This window comes from Gavialis gangeticus, unplaced genomic scaffold (genome assembly GCF_001723915.1).
Source record: "Gavialis gangeticus isolate Ggan-Ray unplaced genomic scaffold, GavGan_comp1, whole genome shotgun sequence".
Classification (NCBI taxonomy): Eukaryota; Metazoa; Chordata; order Crocodylia; family Gavialidae; genus Gavialis; species Gavialis gangeticus.
In genome coordinates, this window is record NW_017729025.1 from 69,275,489 (window position 1) to 69,297,763 (window position 22,275).

The window sequence follows — 22,275 nt, forward strand, 5'->3', positions numbered from 1 at the left end:
TGTTTCATTGAGGAGGGTGAATGTTTGTTTATTTGTTTTACTGAAGTTTTTCCTAGTAAAAGTCTCCTTGCTGATAGTGTCTTACTTCCAGTTATGTCACAAATTACAGGACGCAGTCTGAAGATTTTCTTCTCCCCGTCCCTGTCACCACCCATTTTTAACAGTCTCTCCTCTGAAGTAACTCTCATTACAATCAGTTTCCCTCTGCCTATGGTTTGCCCAATGAAAGGACCCCCTGAAGACCTGTTCATCACTGGGATCTGCAAAAGGTTCACATGTTGGGCTCATTTTACATTGCATTAGCTTTTGCATCAGCAAATCATGACTGCTGGCCCTTCAAGGGTTAGCAATTGGATGCATACTCAAGGCTCACAGGTGGGAGCTGCAGAAGCACAAAGCATTAAGTCAGAACAGTTAACAGGGAAACAATGTCAGTACAAGGACAATAATCGCTGTTATTCTTGGTGCTCCAGGAATAACAGTGATTATTGTTCTTGTTTTAACATCATCAACATGTTGTTTTCACAATTTCTCTGGACAAGAACATAGTGTAAGAGGAAACTCTAAGGTGACCTAGCAGGACATTTTAAAATAATCAAGTGGGAGGAAGGGAAAAACATATTTTTCTATGATAAAGAATTCAGAAATGGCCATTAGGAAATATGAAGAGATAGGTAAGTTTTGAAGAATTAAAGATTTCTTTACAAAGGTAGCTAATCTACAAAGGCACTTCCCTCTCTCACTGTTGCCCTAGTGATTCCCCTCTTCACCTTAAACTAACTCTTACTCTGTGTGCTACTCCCTTTTTCTACATGTCCTTGACAAGGTTGTAAAAAACAAACAGCTATCTTTAAATTCCTAGGCTTGTTTGAAAATTCTGAATGCAACTGAAAAACCATCAGAACCTTATGCCACCTGTAATTGGCAGCACGTAAGTTACTGGTGAAAATGAATTTTTGTTCATTTAGTCAAGATAGACTGGATTTATATAGCTTGAGGTCTATATTTATACAGACCAGGGCTAAGTACAGATGTTTGAAAAGCTCCTGGTGGAAGCACTCCAGCTTATTGCATTTTACTCAAAGTACAATAAGTTAGAACAGAAGTTAATCAAACAGATGTTCACTGTTTGGAATGGAGGGCTCCTAGGAGACTGACAGAGCAACCCCTCTCCCCAGCCCAGCTCCCCCACCAGCTGGTGACTCTCAGCAGTGGCTGGAGGGTGAGAGGTGGGGAATAGAGACCCCCCAGCATGATGCCTTTGTCTGGCGGGGCAGGCTAGGTCTGTATGGGGCGGTCTCCCTTCCCCTCCCAAGCCTCTTGCTAGGTGCAGGCAGCAACTACAGTGTAGTCTGGCCAGGGCTGTTGTGGGGTAAGGACTCTAGAGTCTGTGTCCCTGCAGCAGCCCTGGCCAGGAAGTGACACAGTGATTCCTGGCCAGGGCTGCTAAAGAGAGACAGACCCCAGAGCCCTTCCCCTGCAACCCGCTCCCCTTAACCAAACAGTGGTTTGCTACTGCCTGAATGAGATGGCTTCTGGGAAAGGGAGCCTGAGCTACTTCCCCCACAACCTTCCCCTGCTGGGATGCAGCATGGCATGGGGCTGGGGTGGTTGTGGGGAGAGAAACCTCCCTTCCCCCACTTTACTGCTTTCCCACCAGGCAACACATGGAGCTAAGATCAGAGGCTGTCACTGACTTTGTCCCTTGAGACCCCACAGAAAAAAAAAATATATATATATATATAAATCTATATACCTCCCAAAGGAAAAATGAATGACTCAATCCATATATAACAGAAATACCATATATTATATATACAATATATAATTATATATATAATATATATTTCTGTTATATCTAACTAGATATATGGATTAATTCATTCATTTTTCCTTTGAGAGGTTTATGAAAAACACAAAGCACAATTATAAAATAACTATTAACAACACAAACCTCTCCCCTAAGTCATTGCTTTATCAAGAACTGCTATGTCTGAAATTCCCATGCTCCTGACATTTAAAAGGGAAAAAAAAGAACATTGTTATTTATATGGTATAAAGTAAAGCTATCATGCTCCTGAACATGCACTCCACCAAACAAATACCTTTACCACACCAGAATCATAGAATCATAGAAAAGTAGGGTTAGAAAGGATGTGGAAGGTCATCTAGTTTACCCTCTGCTCCAGGAAGCATCACCTTTATATAAACCATCCTAAATAAGCTTTGGTCTAGCCTATTTAAAAAAAAATGGTACAACTTTGTGAACATCACTATGGTCTCAAGTTGCAGCAAGGGAAGTTTACTTTAGATATTAGGCAAAATTTTCTCACTAGGAGGTTGTTAATGCACTGGAATACATTACCTAGGGAAACTGTGGAATCTCCATTCTTGGTTTTTAAGAAAAGACCCAGCTAGATTAAAATTTGGCTGAGATCATATTGTTGGGGATAGTCCCACTTTGAGCAGGGGGTTGGTCTAGATGACCTTCTGAGGTCCCTTCTAACCCTAATTTTTAATCATTCTAGGATTCTATGATACAACTATCAGGAACAATACCGGAAACATCAAAAAAACCTAAAAACCCTAATTTGCCACAGGTAAAGCAGAGGGATGAGGACCACTGCAAGGACAGGAAGTAGTTGTTAAAATATGTTCACTGAATCTAAGGAAGAAGATAATGCATCCTACTGGGGAGGAATGCAAAGGGTACAGACAGAAGTGACAATTTTTGCCTGATCTGGCCACAGAAACTGATCTATAGCAGTGACCAAACACAAGTTCTCGGCTGCAGACCACTTAAAAAATGGCCAATCAGATGAAAATCTGCAACCTCTTTGCATGAGGGTTCAGATGAAGACATTTCAAAACATAGCATCTTCTGTAACTTGTGTCTGGTTGCCTGCCTGCCAGCCTTGAAGATTTTTTCAGAATGGGAGGGGGGGAAGGGAGTGGATAAAGTTTAGAGTATGTTTTTTTCATCCCCTGCTGAAGGGTAGAGTGGGTATATTGGAGCCTACCTGAGGTAGGGGTCTCCAATTCACCCCACCTTCAAGCACTAGCTGGGGAATACCAAAAACAACCTCCTTCTGCTCCCTTTCCCCACTGCCATTCTGAAAACAGGGACATGCTGGGAGGAAGGAGAGACCATTGCTAGGGGAAACCAGCAGCAGGCTAGCACCCAACAGCTAGATTCCCTCCCCCTAGAACCACCAGTAAACTTCTGTTTGGTCCAGGAGATTAGTTTTTCCAAAGTGTTCTGAGTCGGTGGGGACCTGCACTTCTGTTTGCACCTAAAAAAACTCCACAGTCTATGTCAATATGACAATGGGGAAAATTCCTTCCTGCTCCCATATGTAGTAATAGGTCTGATTCTGAGTGGAAGAGTAAGGCTTTCTATCCGGGAACTTCTTTGACAGCTAGTCCCAGCAGGAGCACGGACACATTCCAGTCAAAACCCCAGCCTTGGCTGCAGCTATCATTCAATACTCTGGCAGAAGAAGAAAAAAAATCTCTTGACACCCTTGATGTTCTACAAGCATGCAGGACAAATCCAGCCTGTGGAGCTTTAGCATCTGGCTCATGGAGATCCCCACAAGTCAGAACATTTGGCATCAGAGAATGGTGGAAGCTTCACATAGCATGACCCAAACCTGTCTGGGGCCATTGCCATTCACCAGGTCCAGGGCTGGGCCGACTCCCCATGCATCTGGATCAGGTCAGCTTGCTCTCTTTCTCCTTCCTCTCCTGCACATTGGGTAGGGATTGCCCCCCCACCCCCCGGCACATCTGGATTGGGCTAGGCTGCTCCCACACAGTCCCAGATTGTGGCTGCTCCACCCCATCCCCATCATGCATCTGGATCGGGGCTGGGCTAACCCTGGACCTCAGGGGAGGCAGATCAGGGTCAGACTGTACACGCTCTGTGGCTGGATTGGGCTCCTGCTGTACTGTGCATCCAAGCCAGATCAAGACCACCAACCAGATTTGGCCCACAGATAAACCCAGCACTGCCCATCCAGCCTGTGGGGCAAAAAGGTTGGGTACTACTGTTCTAAAACACTTGCACTGCTCTCCATTGTGGCTCCACTGCAATTGAATTTGTGATTAGGAAATTAGCCAAGCCACATTGAGAATGTGAAAGAAAACTCTGCCTCTAGGCCTCAACTACTCTCAACTGGAGCTCCAGAATAGAAATCTAAGAGGGAGAAGGGAAAGTTTTAAAAACATCACAGAAAACACAAATATCAAGCAAAGAAAAAAAAGCACACACAATTTAAATGTACACATAGCAATATTAAACTCATCTGTCCAAGGAGAGTGAGACAAAATGAACAAAATAAAGAAATGAAATTAGCTTCCTTATTTCTTCCAGGAGTGCCATACAAAAAGGCAACTCCCTACACTATTATGGCATCTGCAATATAGTCCTTGTCCCTGATAATGAATAGGCAAATCCTTTTTCAGGATACAATCATTCAAAGCAAGCAGTGGAAAAAACCATAAATGTGAACAAGTGCAAGGGGAGATTATATAGAAAATAATAAACAGCATGCATCTGTTCCAGCGATCTGTGCCAGGGATCAAGGGAGCACTATAACAGCCTACAGTTTCCTTAATACATGCAGAGAGTGCTGCTTATGATGTCATGCGCACGTGAAACAGAATAGTTAATATGGTCACACTACACTACTTCAGCTTGCATGGATTTAGTTGCATCAATGTACCATTTAATGGTACAAATCTATAGTGTACACAAGACTATCAAGACAAACAAGCAAAGGAAACTGTGCTAAGTTAATTAATTCCCATTAACACGCAATTAGCCAGAAGTGAAATACTCTTAGCCAAGATTGCTGGAAACAACAGTAAAGACTGGCAGGTGCTGGAAAGGTAATGACAACCTCCAGTGCCAAAGTACATTCTACTCCCATCATCACTAAACCTTGGTCAATCACTCAAAATCCATGATTTTTGCTGATTCCTATACAAGAGAAGAGATGAATCACTAAAAACAAATTATAGACTATAACCTCTGTTTGCTTCAAGGTATCAATACAATTGCTGATGTGATCAGCCCTGTGTAACAATGAGGTGTTTTCAGTAAACAGTCAGAAACAAACAATCTTAGAACATTTCTACATTGAGAAAGGATCTGCCCACACTGCAGTTGGAAATGTCATGGTCCCCCTAGCCATAGGCAAGCTAATTCTAAATTAGCTATCTTGGGTAGTCTGTGGGCACGCCTCTATGTTCATTAACGCACCATAATTATGGCACGCTAAGTTAATATCTGTAATAACAGTTACTAACTTAATGCACCGTAATCAGTGCCACTGTGCATTTGCACAGATGAATGCTTTTTAAGTGGTGTTAATGCGCATTAGACTAAATCTACTGCACATTAGTGCATTAGCAGAGTTTTTGCCTGCCACATTAATGCATAGTAGAATTGGTCTTCTGTGCATTAAGCATCTTGTGTAGACATGCCCTGTAGCTGCAGCATTTGGAGGACTTATCCCAGGTGAGATTTTAAAGCCTGTGCTCTGCTTCCTTCTGCTGTCCTGTTACTGGTATCCTTTGCTAGTTGAAGGTAACTAGGGTGTGTCTGTAAGAACTACAGTCTCAGCACTGCAGTATAGGTATACCAGCTGTGTTGATCAGTCACAGGCCCAAAATGTGGGCCTCTTTTAGGGTTTAGTGGGATGCAAATAGCCAAGAATATGCTCATGTTCTTTAAAGCTGATAGTCAATAACACTCAAACACATCTCTGGCTATTAGAAGCGGCGTTGTTGATGCATTTCTATTATCATTTCCACCAGGTTTTACTCCACTCTTTAAATTTACTTTGACATGGTTGGCCAAGTCATGCCAGTAATCATATGAATGAGATAAATATAGACACAAAGGGATTTTGCAGTGTTGGCAGCGGTAACCAAATGAGCTGTTGGTGATGATGGCAGCAAGACAGATGCTATTGTTTTGTTTTTTTTAAAAACAGTTTGTCAAAATCAATAGTGTTTATGGTTTTAAAATGAAGCACTGGAATAAATCCCTTATTTCAAATACTCTAGGAATATTAAATTACTCTGCAACTACTTAGCTTTATCTCCAGAGAAATGAAGAAAAGGAAGTTGAAAATTATTGTGCACCTTCTTTTAATACATGCCACTTAAATGTTATTGGCAGTGTGTGCAGAAATGCCAATTCTGGCTTCATTTTTTTCTTGCTCAACAGTGGATGTAGATGAAGAAGAATAGTGTTAAGTGGGAAAGGTATTTAGACAAAGGAAAATGGTGGAGGGGGAAGTATTAAGCAAAAAACAAATAGTCACTAATCTAAAACCCAAATTCATCTGGAAAAATTCCAAGTTAAATTGCTTTATAGAAAACATGTACACAAATGAGAGTGTTCAGAAAGAATGTAAATTCTTGTAGCATGAATGGGATAGTCCCATTGGATTTTCTGTTTCAGATATGAGAAAGTCGTCTAATTAAAATGGGATTATTTCTCAGATTTTCTATCTCCTGTTTTGCTATGCTGCTCTTTTTCATCCTAATCTCAAAGTGACCACTGTGGAAAACTGGTGTCAGAACAGTGGTTTATACCTAACCTTTGGGCACTTGCCACTTTAAGGGCTGGAGCAGGCAACTGGCAGATACCTGATTAGGGCACCATTTTAAAACTAAGGTCACCCAGGCAGAGCCAGCAGTGTGTTGTTTGCAGCCAAGGGAGTAACATTACCCAACTGAGCTGAAGCTCACAACTTCCTGGAGGTAAAGGCAGGAGCTAGGGGGATGACTTGGAGGCTCCTGGTCCTGGGCATGACCTAAAACTGCACCCTGCCAGGGAAGGGATGCCTGGTGGGACTGCCAGTGGCATGGCAGCCCCACTCAAATACCAGGACTGTTCACCTCCCTGGTGAAAGGCAAGTCAGGGTGCTTCAATAACCCCTAGCCCCCACAACATTGTGGGTACAAGGGACAGGCATAGCTATAGCCACCTGATCCTAGGGGGTATAAGACCCCAGCAGAAGAGAGGGGCCACACACAGCTGCAGCAACCTGAGCCCCCACAGGGAGATAAGAACCTGGAGGCCCCAAGGAGGGAAACGTTGAGAGGCCCCAGAAAAGGGATCCATTGTGAAGCCCCAGAGAGGGGACAGTTATGTGGCCCTAGAGAGAGGTGGAAGGGCCCAGAGAGGGGTGACAGTGATAGTTGCCTGGAGAAGGGAAAGAATGGTAATGGTCCAAGTGAGAGGGGCATGAGGCTAGTTGATTGGAGGGTGGTCCAGCTGCTGTGGATACTGGATGCTAAGGCCTGGTATGTGCCCCAACTGAGATTGGGTGGTAGGCTGAGTATGAGACCCAGTGTACACCTCCAGAGGGGAGGATGGGTGCTAAGCTGAGTGGGGAGGATGAGTGCTAAACTGAGCGGGTTCAGCCAAGGTGTTGAGAGTGAGTCCTGACCCCAGTACTTCCTCAGGTGTGTGGAGGCTGCATGTATGGGTTGGAGTAACCCCAATAAATCCTCCAACAACTGAGTTAGGGTCAAAGAGTATCAGCTGGATACCATCTGCAAGGAATGGGTCATAGTGTAGGGGAGGTTCAGAACTGTGGGTAGTGCCTCTTGGCACTGGGGCATGTAATGGGCAGCCTTCCATATTATACCACCAGTAAAGGGAACAGCAAAGTCATGGCAGGTGAGACTGGGTGGACTGACCCATAGACAGGTGGGTGGGCTGACTCGATACTCGGCCCTGAGATTGCCCCTGTCACATGTACATTTGTCCTTTGGTGGGGGAACCAACTGGGCTACCTGGGGGAGCCAAGCAGCCAAGGCCTAAAGATTGGGGGCAGCCCTGTACACTTTCCAGCATGCCCTGCTGACTCCCCAGGGTGCCAGAGGACTGGCAAGGGGCCAGACCATCCCTGATTGGCTGCTGGGCATGGTTAACCATGCCCCCACACTCACCCCAACTTAATACTCCAGGACCCTGTAAGTATGGGCCAAAAAGCCTTGCAGCACCCCAGGTGCCCATGGTACCTGCAGATAGTGGTCAAGATGTGAAGGTCACAGGATTTCTTCCATACAGGCCCAGTCCTGATGTTCTGTCACCTAGACCCACTAAAGGCAAGCTGCCTACACCGACTCCTGCTTGGGGAAGTGGCAGGTAAATGGTGTGGTCTGGGTGGCAGGATGCCTGGTTCTGGCTACTGAGATGTGGTGTGCAGGAGCCAGGGTTAGGCTCCGTAAAGCTGTGCCCAATTAAGAGGGTTCTCTTGGGCCCAGTGCCCGGTATGCCTGTATATTGTGGGGTGTTTCATAACAGGGTGCAGGGGCACAGCTCAGGGATGCATGAGCCCCAGTGTCAGGGCTCATGCAGGAGACATAGATGCCTCCCTTTCAATCCCCCCACCCGTATCCCCTGCTGCTGACAGAAGGCCACAGACAGGAGGCAGGGCTGGGGAGAAGGTCTGTGCTGGCTTGGCTGTAGGAGAACTTGGGGGCTAAGTTCCTCGGGGCCCTTGGCCAGAGCAGCTGAGTTCAGGCCAAGTGCTAGCATACCCTCCCTGCAAGAAGGGGTTGTGGGGGGCCACAAAAGAGTCTGGGATGCTGAAAGACAGCAATCTAACTTGAATTGATAGGGGATCTGGTACAAGAGTTTGATTTACTGGTCTAACCTGAATCAATTAAAGTACACATTGAACCAGATCTATCTTAGACTAGATTCTGTCATTTTTAGACTACTCTTTGTGCATCAAACTTCTGGATGATTATGGGTTTTAATTGATTTCTGATTACTTAGACCTGTTTATGTGTAATGTTTCTACTGGGCCTTTAAGTCAAAACCACTGCAGAATCAATCAGCAAGTGCTGACATTTTAAAATAAATTAATATAAAAAGAAAAAAACTAATCTTGACTTGCACTAGATTTCTCCTCTGTGGTGTGAGGGTGGAGGGGGGTCATAGTCTACTCTTTAGCTAGTTTCCTTTTACCCTGGTAACTCTGAGACTGCACTGTTGTGCTCAAATTTAGATAGATGTACTTTTGCTTTTCTGAAATTGCTTTTTTGCAAATTATTTCTCTTCTTTACACTAGTTTCCTTAACTTTGAAGCAGCAAGTTAAAAGAGGCCACATCTGACTTTGAACAATTTCTGCAAATGACCCTTGAAATATTTTTTGTCAGTGTCACTTAGCATTTCCCACCAAGGGCTGAACTACATGCTGGGTTTGATGGGTTTTTATTGCTAGTGATATCCCCTGCTGGGGATCAAGATCATGCATCTAACTCCTCTCCCTATGGCAGCTTTTTCCTTAACTAAGCATGAGTTTCTATGTCCCTAAAGATTCCTTTTAGACATCAACTGTTTTCTTCGTCTCATGTAAAATGAAAAACTGCACCTCAGGGACATCCTAATTTATGTGCTTTATTTTAAGATGCCCCTCCAGTGGAAAAAAAGTCACTATGTAAAAGCGATACTTTGGCACTGTATAAATGTGCTTCCAATATAATTTTTACATTCTGATTCACATATTATTCATCAAACCATGTTTTGCTGCTTTCTGTAATTGAAATTCCAGTTCTAGTGTGGCAAAGATAAAATAAACTTGTTTCTCCTGATTTATTTTAGTGATGAGCTAAGTCCTTTCGAACTAACTCAGGTACCAATTGAAAATTGTTTCTCAGCTTGCACACAGAGTGATGTTTATGGTTTAGGTACCTCTAGGGCTTACTATGCTGTATGAATTCCATTTGATTGTGTAAGATTTAGTGAAATGGATAATTATTTTCCTGGAGGCATAAAAACATTTTAAAGGACTTAATAAATGTTTACCATCTTTAAAGTTTAAAGATATTTAGGCTGTGTGTGGGAGAGTTTCAAATATTTCTACACATGAAGCACTCATGGTCTGCTTCTGGCCCTGTGTACTTGGGATAAATACAAGGTATAATGCTGGAAGAGAATAGCTTTTCTAACTAGTGGAGCTTAGAATCTTTGAATGGCTTTAAGTTGTTGGTTTTATACTTCCATTTCAGTCATGTTGTTGGTTTTAGACATAAAAACTAGTCAGCTCAGGTTTTAAGTCTTGGAAGACTTTTCTTTAGTTAGAAATTAATATAGTAGAATCCTTTTTCTTACTTACAAAGTGGGCTAATAAAGTTCCAATAGCTTGGCATTTGAAAATCTCAAGATAGTTTGACATTTTTTAATGATTTTAATGCAAAATCATCAGTATGCTTATTTTATAACAGTATCTGAAATATTTTTCCAATTTCCTGAAAACCCATTAGAAGAAAACTTTTGAAAAAAGAAGTTTTTTGTTTACCAAACACTGAAAAAAAAAGCAGGAGTGGATTTTTAAAAAATCTTTTTGGCCAACTGAAAACTCAAAATGCTTTAATTTTGTCCAACCCAAAACTTTTTTTTTTCAATTTCATCTTTAATTTTGGTCAACATTTTAAAAATGTTTGCATGATACTGAAGTAAGTTTCAGAATTAAATAAATATGTTTCATTTAAAAATGTTAGAACAAAATATTTCAATCAGGAATGCATTGGGAGTTGAGGGAGCAAGGGTACAGACATACCCCTACCCCACTTTGATTCCTGGTCCACTCAGACTGTAAAACCACATGTCTAGGAAGGCAACAGCATTTCTATTCCGGCAGTGCCAAGAGACTCAACTGAATTCATGGCTCACTATCATCTCCCTGATTCCTGCTAATCTCCCTGATTCCTGCTAATTTCTGTCCACTACACAAGTGTTAATAACCCCTCTGTCCTTTTTAAGAGTCTTGATGTTTCACTATTCAAACTATCCTTTTTTCTGCAATTTTGCTGTTTGTTAGCCTTTCCTTGTAATGTCTCTCTTTTATTTCACAGACTTGCAGATTACTTTAGCTCTAGTTTAAAACCTTAACTTAGGTGTAGTAATATTAGCTTAAGTGTTGAAATGATTGACACTGAAGTATTGGAGGCAGTGTCAAGGCACTTAAGAAGGATAGATTTTGTTATATGAATCTGAATAAGAGAGGTTCATTTAACTATAATGACTATAGAACTAATGCCACAATATCTTTTGATTATTCTATGTTTTGCCTAGCTTGTTCTCATTTTTAATCTTTATGCATTATCTAGCAAATTAGTACACATTCCAATAGTTATATTTGTTTTGCTTTCATCATAAACTGAATAGTACAGTGTTAGCCACCTAGCATATTAGTAAAGCAGATATTTTTTCTTTAACTAGAGAAAAATATTGTGTTGTGTTATATGTGATTGTGCGCCATACCATCTGCACTTTCCCTTTCAAAATCCTAGTTCTACCCATGATTTCATCAAACCTAAAGTGATATGGAGTTAATAACTCATTCAGTTAACTCTAAACTTCATGTTTTAGCGAAAAAGTGACAAAATTATCACTTATTCCTAATCCTCACAAAATCTACAGAGAGATTTGCCCTTGATTTCAGAGGAGTCAAGATCAAACTCTAGGTTCCCTGATGAAGCAGTACATAATGAGTCTTTTGAAAAGAAGGCCAAATAACCTCCCCTAATATTCCATGGTCCACATAATGATGACAGAAACATGAGCACTTTTTTATGGACAGTGTCCACCTCATGTGGGATCTGGAAGGGTGGCAAGGAGTGGGGTTCAAAGGTCTGACTTCCTCATGTCACCAACAAGCAGCAGAGCTCACCAAGCATATATGTGTGTGTTGACTGTAAGCATTGTAGAGCCTAGAACCCATTTGGCTTGATGTACTTCTGTTAATTTCTGACAGGGGAACCAAGATATCACTCAGGTGCTCTGGAGTGTTTCCCTCTCTCCTACCATGACTTTGGTTTTACCTTTAGTTTTCCCGAGTGATACTCTAGGACTGGTGAAGGAGTCTCTTAATGGGTCTCAGCCTCCCCTACACCCCACCCTTACCACTTCCTCAATGTTGGATGGTATTCTGGTCTTGACAAGAGAGGAAGCAAAGTATTCCAACCCCCTCTGCCTCCACCAGCACCGGGTGTGTGATGTGGAATCAATTCCTTCTCTCTTTATTTTAAATTGGCCTCTGCCCAGCATCCTCCAGGCAACCCAGGAAAACTAAACTGGGGTTTGCTCTTGGACTCAAGGCCTCTTTATACCAGTCCCACAAAAAAGAACTGAGAATAAGAGAACAGGGGGAAAAAAAAGAAAAAAAAAGAATTAAAGGTCCAAACATCTGCAAAAAACAAACAATGAATGTCTGGGTGTCTCCCTTCAGGTATTAATTTTCAGTCCCATGGACAACAAAGGCATCTCTGGGCTGGTTCTGTTACAAGTCAATCTCCAGTCCTTAGTGGGAAGGTGAACCCTTCCAGGTAGCTTCCCTCATGAACTGATTCCTCAAGAGAAATGCTAGCCCTCTATGGACTCTTTCCTGTATGTGGTGGTTGCGCTTAGGATGCCTCTTCATGCCCAACTTCCCTGCCTGCCACGTCTTGGATGTTATTATTATATGTTCTAATTTATGATGTCACTAGTCAGGATGGTTATTATCTATTGTGCCCGTCTGGTCTCGAACATCCGGTCATGCTCCGCGTGGCCCTGGATGCTCAGGGGTGTTCACTTGTCCATCCCTGCTGTCCCGCCGAGTGGATGTCTCTCTCCCAAATAGTTTCTCCCCAATCTCGCCTGCCACAACTTTGTATCTTATTCCACTGGTGGGGTGTCTGACTGCTGGGGTTCTCTCGAGTATGGGACAGCTGGATGATGATCTTCTGTGAGGCTCCACCTCCCCTCTTCATTGCCCTTACACTCTGCCTTGATGGGTTCACGATGTCCTTTGGCCGGTTTCTCCAAATGTTGGGGCTCTGCAGATGCCTAACCCTACCTCTGCCCACGGTGCCTTACTACTGCCGGGCCTCCCAGGGGATAGTAACCCCTCCTGGTCTTAAGCAACACCTGGTCCCTAGATACCTTGCACCACAACCCCTCCAAAGGTGGAAAACAAAAGAACCATTATCAACAACAAAGAAAATATGAACACATGCACCAAAAGGGGAAGGTCTCTGCCCTCTTGCCCTCTATACTCATGGCTAGCTCAACAATGCCAGGCCTCAGATGCCCGAGATCCCTAGGCAGCCATAAACTGGGACCTGGCTAGACTGCCAGCTTCAACGCTCTCCTCCTCACTCTTTGACCCACCTGTGCGCTTGCTGGACCTGTGGTGGCCCTTCTCCGCACACCCCTCATATGTCCCTCATGGGGGGGGGGCTCTACGTCACTGGGGCCCATCTTCTGCAGCCCCTTGTGCTGCTTATACCCTTCGTCCCCCACCTGGGGTGTCTTCTCAAGCACACCAGAGCCCACGATGATCCCTCCTGGTTTGGCATCATGGTGGCTGCTGCTCCCTCTGGCTCCCCAGTAGTAGCCCCTCCTTCCGTTCTTTCCGGTCTACAGGGCCAGGTCCCCATTCTGAGAAAGGGACAACAGCTTCCTCGCTCCCTGTGCTGCTCCCAGCAGCGTTGTTCCTGTGGTGGGCTTCGCTGCGTTCCCCCGTGTTGGGAGAGGTAGCTTCCCAACCCTTTTCCCCTCGTAGGGGCTCTGGGAAGAACCTCCCTGTTAAAGTCCCTGCAGGTCTCTCCCCCGCTTCCTTGTCAGTGGTTCTTTTTATATCTGCCAGCCGGCTCCTGCTGCCGGCATTATCCACTGGCCACAGCTGTATAAGGGCATGGCTAATGAGCCTCTCAGGTCCCGCCTCCATTTTTGGCTTTGCTGCAGATCCTGCTACAGGCAAGAAGTTTTTTGTTTCTTTCCTTTTACTTTTGCCTTCCCCGGCGGGTTCCTGACCCCAGGGTTCCCCCCTGGCTCCTAGGGGTCTGCCCCTCTGTTTCTCCCCATGACATATATAGTTGGTTATTATATATAGTTTGGGGGTTTTTTGTTTTTGTTTGTTTGTTTGTTATGCCTCTATTATGGGGAAATACTTCTCTCGCCTTCTCAAATATCCACACACAGTCACAGACATATATATATTCACAGTCTGATTCAGATTAACACTTGTCTTTATTTTTATCTTTTATCACTCTATACAATTTTTATTTACTTTTAGGCAGAAGCTGCCTTTTGTATTCTCTTCCTTTTCTTTCTTTAACCTTATCAGTAATATCAATTTTCTAACTCTGCCTATATCATGTTCTAATGCAACAACTATCTATTTGGCAAAAGAACCTAGTATCAGTAAACAAAGTCTCTTTCTATCTTGTTCACCTGTTTTCTCTTTGTTGCAGGCTTTTATCTTCAACTCCACTGTATACTCCCCTTTTCTTCAGTTGCTATGAGGGGTCTACCTTTTATCCTGAGTGTGACTGAAGCCTCGAATCCTCTTGGAGGACAATCAGACACCATCTCCAAGCCTGAGACAGTGGGTCAAAATACACTCTCTTCTCTTTGTTTACTTTGCAGGTCGGCGGTCACACGCGTCCCACGGTTTGTCTCCTTTGGGATCCACCCCTCCTCCTCAGAGCTCAGCTCCCTCCGGCGCTGTGAGAAGTCTTCAAGTAAGTTTTTTACCCCCTGGGAATCCTTTTTCTTCCTCTTTTTCTCTCTTTGCACCACTCTCTTTCTCACTGAAGTTCCCGTCTCTGCTCCTTCTTCTGATCCCCAGAGCTTCCATCCTAATATAGTAATGGCTCCAGAAGTGGCATTCTCTACGTCTTTTTGCCACATCCATGTTTACTCCTTCACACTGTACAATTCAATTCCAGTCTCTACAAGGGAGACCAACCTCTCTGAATGGCCTCCTTCACAAACCCAAACACAGTCCTTAAGAGGAAGACAAGCCCCACTGGGCTGGTTCCTACACCAGGTGGCTCTTCCCCTGCTGTCCACTCATCCCAGCCATGTCTGACCTGAGTCTCATTTACAGGTGCCTGTCCCATGGAGTCCATATGGTCATTGTGGCATTCTGAACCTTGGTACCTGTTTTTACCAGTGATCCTCCAATCACCCATGCACACAGCCCATGCCCCTCAGCTGTTGCCAGCTGCACACACTTGCCTGTGGGAAAGTCCTCTGACATCTTCTCTTCCATGATGCTACAGACTCTCATTAGTGTCCACTCCCTGGAGCCAAAAATACCTCCCTGGGCTCACCGGCTGCCAATGTAGAGGAAACAGTGACTCCAGAAGTGGTTCATGGAGCCCCATTTTATGCCAGCTTCCTCAGCTTCATCTAAGGTAAGTGGCAAGGGTTTCTCCCCTTCTTCCAAGTCTCTGGCTCCACAGTGTGTTTCTATTTATGAGCTCAAGTAGGGTAGTGGGTATGGTACAGTGATTCCCACCAGGACAGTTCAATTACTGTCTCTTACTATGGCTGTCCCTTAGGGCCCTGTCACACATTTAAATTAAATAGAAACCAGCTATAAAGTTGTTACACATTTTCAAGCACTAACTTTTAGCTGTTTGGCTCTTTTTATGGATGAACATTTTTATGGCATGATAATAACTGCTCATGTGGCCAATCTACATTTATTTCACAATTAAGCAGTTAATTGCATAATATTTGCAACATGTGGCAGGGGTCTTAATAACACCATATCTCTAAATGCAATGCAGCAATATAAACAGATGTGACTAGATTCAGTTTAACACAAAACATAATTAAGTTATATTTCCCTTAAGTAGAACTAGTGCCTGAGAGTAATGAGAATAAGTCCTTCCTCAGCTGCTAAATCTCTGTAGTCCACTTCATAGCAGCTGAGCTCCTGAACATCCATTGGATAATAATTTGAAGCGTTAAAGTATTAAGGATGTGCCAAATGGTTCACAAATAATTATTACACTCAGCAAATTTGTAGGGCAACTTGCAGCCCGAGAGCTACTGTGGCTTTCTGCTGTATCATTATGTAAGCAGAGATTGCCAGAATGCATTCCAGTCACAGCAACACTCCTTTGTGTTTCCTTTAGTGTTTGGATAGGACTGTGTAATATGCTAACTTTATTTAAGACAGGAATTTCCATGAATAGGAGAATGTCCCAGCTGCCTAGATTAGCATCACCAGTCTGTAGTAATAAATATAACAAATCAGAGCTACACCCTAATTTAAAATAGTGGGGAAGTTGGGAATTGGAATATAGTCTCTTAGTTACAAAGCAGTGTCTGCAGAGACAAAAACACAGGAAAGGGTTGCCTGTTTTTTGATCTACAATTAAAGTTTGTTGCTTTGTCAGCCATATATACTTGTTTTATTGTTTTATTAAACCTGATAATCACTATACAGTCCCCTCATGCAAAAGGTATCCTTATCTAACATTCAGGGATAAAAGATAGAAAATTACTAATTAAGAAATTAAACCATAGATGATCAGAAACTATATTCATTCATCCTAGTTACATATCTTCTTTACTGAAGAGAATGAACTACTTTAGAAGGTCACAAGAATTATTCCTGAAATGAGATTTCATGCTTTGGTGCTGCATTCACATACCTTTGACTGGAAACATTTTTAATTTTAACTATCTAGAAATGCATATTTTTCATCAAGAAGAATAATTAATAAAATTGTTTCTGACTCATAGAGGTGACCAGGAAAATTAATCAAACTTTTTCTCATTTCTTTTCTAAATAAGGACTGTGTTTATTCAATCAAGGGCATTCTCAGAAATTATATTTGAGATAAAGACTAAGGACTACATTCACCAGCTCACATTCTTCCTGTTTTATGGTACTGGGGCAGTGAACAAAGCTACTAGAATTTACCAATGAATATGGCCCATGCTGTTTCATAATTTTGCATTATAGCTGCTAATGCCAAATGTGAAATATCTACAGAAATATAGATCAGGGATGGATTTTACTCCATTGACAAATTTTAAATTGGAAAACAGTCAGCACAGAATCATAGAATCAGAATAGAAGGACCGGAAGGGACTTGTAAGATCATCGAGTCTGGTCACTTGCCATGGGCAGGCGGTGATTGGGCTCAAACAAGCTCAGCAAGGTGCTTGTCCAGCCTCCTCTTGAACATCTACAGGGATGGTGACTGCACCACCTCTACTGGGAATCTGTTCCAGGTTCTCGATACCCTTACAGAAAAAAGGTTTTCCTTATATCTAGCCTAAATTTTTCCTCGACTAGCTTGTGCCCATTGGACCTTATCCTCACAAGGAGTGCCTTGCTGAAGAGTTGCTCTCCTAGATCTTGGTGTTCACCCCTGACATATTTGTAGGCGGCTATCAAGTCGCCTCTCAGTCTTCTCTTATACAGACTGAACAAATCCAGTCCCCAGAGTCTCTCTTTATAGGCCCTATCCCCCAGGCCCTTAATCATGTGAGTGGCCATTCTCTGTATCCTTTCAAGCTTATCCACATCCTTCTTGAAGTGTGGTGCCCAGAACTGTCCACAGTACTCCAGCTGTGGCATCACCAATGCCAAATAAAGAGGAAGGAGCACCTTTCTGGATCTGTTGGCAACACATTAGCTGATGTACACCGGAGTTCTATTTTCCCTGTTGGTGACTTCATCATACTGTTGGCTCATATTCATTCTCTGGTCAATTGACCCACCTCACTGTTAACTGGTCCAGGCCAGTACCCTTTATCTTAATTGAGAGTATCTTGTGGAAAATGATATCAAAGGCCTTAGTGAAGTCTAGGTAGATGATGTCAACCTCATGTCCCATGTCCAGCTGGTTAGTTACCTGGTCATAAAAGGATATCAGATTTGTTAGGCATGACATCCCCTTAAGAAAGCTGTGCTGGTTGTTTTTTAGTACCCTACTGGTTATGAGCTTGTGGTTGATAGTCTCCTTGACAATTTTTGCAAAGATTTTTCCCAGGATTGAAGTCAGACTATAGTTTGCGTGGTCGTCCCTTTTCCCTTTTTTAAAGATGGGCACCACATTACCCTTCTTCCAGTCATTCAGGACCACTCCTGAGTTCCAAGACTGTTCCAATAGTCTTGCCAGAGGCACCACTATGAGTTTGTCCAGTTCTCTCAGGATTTTCAGATGCAGAGCATCTGGCCCAGATGACTTGAAAATGTCCAGATGGTCTAGGAGTAGCTTTACCTGTTCAGGGCTGATTTTATGTGGACTGTTGTCATCACTGTATTCACTGGGCCTCTGGACAGGTGCCAGTTTGATCTCCATGCATGCCTTGGCTTTCTTTGCCTCATACCTGCAGACCCTGGTCACATAAGTATACTCCTGTCTGGATGTGGAGCCATTTTTCCATTCCATATATGCTTCTTTTTTCCATTTTGGTGCCTGTGATTGGCACCCAAAGAGTGCTGTTTTTTTAAATTCTAGTTAGAGGAAGACCTGACACAAAATTGCACATCCAAACACTGTTGAGTATTGAGAAAGTTCAGACCTAGATCCAAATCAGGTGCCAACTATTTAAACTGACATAGTTCCATTGGAGTCAAAGTTGATTTGGTCCTTAATGTCAGTACTTTGTCCTAACTTAAGATGCTCTACAGAGCTTATCGTTTGGGAAACTTCCACATAAATGGAAGTCAAACCTCTCACTACAAAGTTTAATATTTTTTTATCATTTTACAAGTGTTTATTACTGGTAGCAAGTGAGTTTTATTATCTCATTGTAGGACAAAGAAACAAGCTGCCTAGGGAAGGTGTGGAATCTCATTCACTAAAGGTTTACAAGAATGTAATGGATAGGCATTTGTCTGAGATAAATTAGAAATAGCTTATTCTGTATTTGTGCAGGGTCTCTTGGACTACATGACCCTGGAGTAACCTTGCAACACTATTATTCTATTATTCATTTCCCAGGAGTACGTAGAAAAAGGGTGTGGACTAGATCTGTCCCAGAAAGACACTCCATCCCATCCACTGGCTTATTACCAGACATGGGAATTTTAGCAGCATGGCTAGTTGGGGGCTGGGCCTGTTCAGAATTCATGATCTTGTATCCCTTTTGGACACAGCTGTCAGTGGCAGAGGGTGCATGAAGGCAGTTCTGACACAGCCACTTGCTCTCTCACCCTGGAATTGACACCCTGGATCTTGAAGGTCCTAACCTTCCTGAACTACACAACCTGGCTACAGATTATTAAAGACAAGCATCTGTATGTGATCTTGTTTGGAACCAAGAACTACAAAGACGAGGGAAAGGGGAAAAGTTAAAAGTATTTTTTCAGAGCTGATGAAAATTTCATAGACATTTAACTTTTCTCTTTTTTTCAGGGATGGCCAAATATTCTTATTTTATTCAAGCCTGTTAATTGCTTCTTATTAATAGAGAGTCTGCTTTAGTTCCAAAACCCGAAATTAATTCTAACAACTTTTAAATAACAGAGATCTACTGCTCTTTAAGGATCAAAGTGTATGGACCTAGAAAATCACTGTACCTTCCTTTAGTTGTTCTCATTGTCTGAAGACAAATCGTACCATATCTCGCTGAATTTCATTTAATGCAACAATCTTGGAATTCTGGCTCTAAGTGATCTTCCTTTATTTTCTTTTTATACCATGCTTTGTAATAAAAAGGCTCTGTTCTTTCCAACATCCCAAAATGCTTTGTGCTCAGCTTTTTAATACCAGTGGTCCATGGAGACATGCATTTGAGATTCACTGGGGTAGAAACGTATTGCTAGTTTCTTGAGAACTGACAAGGGACAGGTTGTACCACCCCTAATACTTGTAATGTGCTTTAATCTGTGTCACAGCTGAACACTTGAGGGAGATTTATTGAAGGGGTGGAAGATGGAGTCTAGAATGATTGAGGAGGTGATTTGTCTACTTTGTTTCTTCTAGTACTCAGTTTAGAGGGCAATAAAAAAGAATAAAGCACCCACCCATTCTATGCACCCTTTATTTTTCCCATTAGTTGGATGAATTCATATGCTGACTCCAGATATCCATCTATGCAGCTTTATTTGGCATTTTATAACCAAATTATTAAATAAATATCATACAAAAACTCAACCGTACCAAAGAAATTATGAAAACAATTGAGTCCCTGGTTAAATAGTTATTTATCAGCATGAATCGTATTTGACCCAAAAGTTTATGCAAATAAAAATGTAATGCACATTCATGTTGATTCATGTCTGCACTGTTCTTAAACCATTGACAAATACAGATGGGAGAGGGTCAGCACATTTTTATTCCTAGCTGTTATTTGGACAGATGGCTAGCTAGTGCAGTCACTGAAACTTCTTTTTTTTCCTAATTTAAATTTAATGAACTGTGAGAGATCCACCGAAATGACTTTATTTTTTAAATATTTCCTGAGGGAAATAAAAGCCATCATTCTCTTTCTCTCTTACTTGCCTCCCCCCTCCTCCTGACAGCAACTCTGTCTCACTGTGCATCTGCTGTCTAGAAAAATAACAAAGAAAATTCTTACCTATGTCAAACTGTATAGGTTCTTCCAGACTAATGACAATATTTAAAAGTATATGATTTCTCATCACAAGTTATGCAGAGGTACATATGAAAATGTTCAGACGTTAGAAAGACAATTTCTTATTAAAACAGGCAAATAGTTTAAACTCTAGCTTTGATCTACCCTAAATCCAGTAGAGACTGTCTTCCACATTTGAAAAGATAATTTTCTAAAGCTACTATCTAAATCCATTTTCCTCTGATAGAGAAAATTTAATTTGAAAAATGGTACAACTGTCCAATATTGTTCTTTTTGTTTAAGCAGATGCAACCCTTTGGCCAGCAGAATTAATTGATAAAGTCTGTTCCCAGAACCCCATTGATGTCACTGCTGATGTAATCACAGGTGCTTTTAATAAATAAGAAAGTTACATTGTTATAAACAAATAAGTCTTGTTGGCTCCAGAAGAAATAGGGATAAAACAATGTTTATTGGAATGGAAATGACTAAAACTGTAAGGGAAAGAAAAGTTTCCAAGATGATATTACAAACAATAGAGAGAGAAAAATAAATATTAAAAACAAAAAGGTAGGCCTCAAGCAAAACTCTTCAATTTAGAATTTTGGGGAAATGTACATCTGATACAAACTACTTGGGCTTATCTCTATTGAAATATTTTTTTTTTTTTAAATAAGTATTTATTCATATGGGGTGCTCATAAAGAGATAGCAGTATCTCTTTAACTTCTGTTTTTCAATGTTTTTACTCATATATTTATACCATTTTATGGGCTACAAGTGAAAATGGGCTGTGACTCAGCCAGCTCCCCCCTATACTTATGCTGTAGTTAGTTTACTTTCCATTTTAATTGGGCACAGCTGTCATGCATAACAGGAGGTTGAAAAAACAATGCCTGCAGTTTCATTGCTCATGGTAGGTGTCTGCATTGTAGGTATGTAGTGTATTGTGAATATTTATTATCTACATAAGTGATTTCAAAAGAATATGTATAGGATTCTTAATGGAGAGGTGTATGTGTAATAGTATCTTCTTCAGGTATGCATATTAAACAATGCATTAGAGTTCCTGAGATGGTCATTGGGAAGGTTCTAAGGGAAAGCTTTATACAAACTAAATCAATTTGTGTTTCTCTTTTCCTTTCCACTGCATTCACAAAAAGAACAAAACAAAACAAAAACAAATTTCTCAAGGGCTCAGACATCTGTATCTATGACTTCAGTGAAGTGATGGAAGCAGCTGGTCTCAGGCCTACAGGCTTGGCTACTTGATCCCCAAGGGAGAGTCTCATCTGTATTCTCAAAACAATTTAGCTTATTACAATAACAGAGGAAGATGACACAATAATAATTAGTTAATCTAAACATGTTCCTCTGCGAAAGGAACAAGAATAAAAGTAATGTGATATATTATCCCCATACTGCAGAATCAGTGACCAAGTCGTACTAAATTTAGCAGCTGATGACATAGGTTGTTGCCTCTGAAAGTGATGTTGATCTGTACTGGCATTGAGGGAAGAAAATAAGGATCGTCTTGTGAAGCAATCCTGTGGATCAGTGTTCTGCATCAAATAAAAGTCAAGGAGTTTGATGTTTGTTGGTTTATAATTTGGCAGATAATTAGTTAACTGGAAAAAGCAAAAATGAATATGCTCTGGAAGAGTCAAACCACTAACTAGAAGAAAGCATGAAAGCATTCTGAAACATTTTGTTTAACAATGAGACACACCTGCAATACTGTACTAGTTGTTTTACCAAGTGGAACTTAGAATTCATTTCAATTTTTGCACAAAGTATAAGATAAGGTTAATATGGGCAGTTGGCCTTGTTTTTGCTGCAGAACAGGCCTATCATCTAAAAGGACCCTCTTTAACTGAAATTGTTACTTTTATACATTTATTTATTTATTTGGTTTACTG